Genomic DNA, 3,267 nt, shown 5'->3' on the forward strand with positions numbered 1-3,267 from the left:
TATCCCTCATAGTGGGATAGAGTTGCTGTGAGTTGGAATTGACTCAGCGGTACACAACAACAACAACATTTATATCCCTAAATCTTGTTTTTTGTTTTGTTTGAACACTGTAAATAAGATCCTTCTGTATGAGTTTATTTGCAACTTCAACTTTTCCCTTCAACTTTATGGTCCTGATATTCTTCCATGTTGTACATAGCTCTAATTCATTTACTTTCACTACTGCATGAAATTTAATTGTATGAATATTTTACAGTTTTATCTATTTCCTTTTGATGGACATTTGGGCTTTTAGGTTTTCTTTTGGCTATTGTAAACATTGCAGCTGTGAAGCCCTTGCGTAGGGTTATTAGTGCATTCATGTAAGTTTCTCTAGGATAGTGTTTTTAAACTTTTTTGTTAGCACTCACAGTAAGAAATACAGCCATTCCTCACTTATCGACATGGCTAGGTTCCAAAGACCAGGTCGTTATGTTAAAATTGGCGCAGTGCAAAAATGAAGGATGACCATATCAGATCACAGAATGGGAGGATTACATCGTTATATAACTGCCAAATTACTTCATTACGTAACTGCCAAACCACTGAGAATTATAGTTCAGCCAGGTTGACACATAATCATAGATTCACCATCACAGCCAGTGTTACTCTTACCTTGCACCTCAGCGTTTGTTACTGCCAGATGTACATTAATGTGCAAAATAGTAGATTTTTTACTACTGTTGTATCTGACATTCTGCATTTACTGAGATAGTTGACAAGTAAGGAGTATGTGTACGTTGTACATTGTAACCCAGTTCATAGGTATACATGTGTGTAATCAAAATGTGTTATGAAGAGTGAAACCAATTGCTGTCAAGTCAGTTCAGATTTATGGCAAAGTGTGTTTGAGTAGAACTGTGTTTCATAGAATTTTCGGTGGCTAACTTTTTGGAAATAGGTTGCCAGACCTTTCTTCTCAGGCAACTCTGGGTGGACTTAAACTGTCAAAACCTTTTGGTTAGCAGGCAAATGCCTTAACTATTTATACACCACCTGGGGACTCCCAGCCCTTCTTATATGTGATGCTACTCCATGCTATTCTGTTTCATTAAAAATAAAAATGCTAGTCAAGACCTATTAAGTTGATTTTTGCTACCCTCTAATGAGTTGAGACTTGGCAGTTTAAATATATTTTTTAGCGGAGTAGAATTGCTGGATTGTAGACGACGTACATTTTCGGCTTTACTAGATAGTGCCAGGTTGTTTTCCAGTGTGACTGTACCAGTTTATGTATTCCCATCATCAGTGTATATGTGTTGTGATGGCTGCGTGTTCTTGCTGATACGTGATATTGGCAAAAACTAAAGTTAGCTTACAGGGTATAAATTGATATCTTATAGGTTTTGCATTTCTCACATTACTGAGAGAGAACATCTTTTCAAATGTTTGCTGGCCATTTTTGTTTCCTTTTCTGTGGAATGACTGCTCTTTTCTGTTGGGTTCTTTTTGATTGGTAGGAGTGCGTTATATGTTCTGAATACTGACTCTTTGCCGATTATGTGTCACAAATGTCTTCTCCGACTTTGTGGCTTGTCCTCTCACTTTCTTATGGTGCCTTTATTTATAAAAGTTTTAAGTTTTAATGTAACTGAATTTATCAGTATTTTCTTCTTATGATTTCTGCTTTGTGTCTTGTTTAAGAAATCCTTTCTTTCCTCAAGGTTATAAAGATACTCTTGCATGTTGTCTTACAGAAGTCTTATTTTGCCTTTCACAATTCTTTCCCTAGAATTGAGTTTTGTTTCTTCCCTTTTATGCTATTTTCTCCAAAATTCCACTGCTTAGCATTTCAGTATTTTTTTTTTTTAAGGACAAAAATGTGTGAATTTAGTAGATGCCTTGAAATAATTCTTTGACTTATTTTATGTGTTGTCTACATCTTGCTTTTAGTCATAAGAAAATAATTGTGTAAGAATGTTAAAAAAAGAAAAAGTATGGGTAGAGTTATTCATTAAGCTTTGAAGTCTCTACTCTTCCACATCCCCCATTGTGTGAGATTTGTAAACATTTCTAAGTGATGGCTTGTGTTTGCATGTGGTTTCTGAAGTTGTTATGGACGTTTGCTGTTTTTTTCCTTGAAGTAGCAGCTCTTCGTGCTTGGTATTTTGCAGTTTCACCAAAGTGTTCTGTAGGTGTGGATGAACTTCTGTATGTACAACAGGTACTAGAGTATACTTACAACCTGAGGAATCAGATCTTCAGTTTTGGAAAGTTCTTCGCTCTTTATATGTTGTTTCTCTTATTTTTTCCTTTTATTCTGTAGTCTTATGGTTAAGTCTCTTAATTTATCCTGTCTCTTAATCACGTTTTTAATTTTTTTACTCTTTATTTTTCTGTCTCATAAAAGGCAAATTCGGTACTATGGGGCAATTTACTAATTCTTTCTTCTGCTCTATCCAGTCTAGATTTTATTCCATCTATTGAGCCTGTATGCCAGTATCTACATTTTTGGTTCTTAGGTAGATATGAAAAATTAGAAATCTGTGTGTTTCACTTCTCCCTGTTTTTGTTTCATAACCTTTTCGCTACTTAAAAAAAAAGACTCTCCCTTATCTTTCTGATATCTTTCAGCTTACTGAAATTTAAAAAGCTTTGTCAGACTGTCTCTTAAAACTCAATCATTTGGTGTGAATTCATGTTTTTATTGAGGATTTGTTTTTTCTAAGCATGAAATTTCTTCCTATGTTTTGTATTATTGGTTTGTTATGCTCATTTTGAGTGGGAGATTTTTACCTTACTGAGTACCCAACCACCCCCCTGATAAATTATTTTTTTAGCTGCTTCTACCTGGCTCATTGGGCTTTCAGTCACAAGCTAGGTCTGTTCTGGAAACAGTAAAAAAAAAAAAAAAACAAAGTGGAGAAAAGTGTTTATGCAATCTTGTATAAAGGGGGCAGTGAGAATGTATATATGCTCATATTTAAAGTGGAAGGATATTGAATACAATTAAAAAAACGATAGTTATTGGAGGGAGAGGTGTAGAGCAGAGAGCACAGGGTAGAATCTATACATCTTTGAATTTACCTCTTTCCTTAGACTTGATTTTGGACTCCTGTAAATATTTTACAAGGAGCGTAGGTGGCACAAGTGGTTTGCAATTGGCTGCTAACCGAAAGGTTGTTGGTTTGAACCCACCCAGTGGCTCTGTGGAAGAAAGGCCTGGCAAACTGCTTCTGTAAAAATTACAGCCAGGAAAACCCTATGGAGCAGTTTACTCTGTAACAC

The sequence above is a fragment of the Trichechus manatus genome, unplaced genomic scaffold (assembly GCF_000243295.1).
Source record: "Trichechus manatus latirostris isolate Lorelei unplaced genomic scaffold, TriManLat1.0 scaffold00010, whole genome shotgun sequence".
NCBI classification, from domain to species: Eukaryota; Metazoa; Chordata; class Mammalia; order Sirenia; family Trichechidae; genus Trichechus; species Trichechus manatus.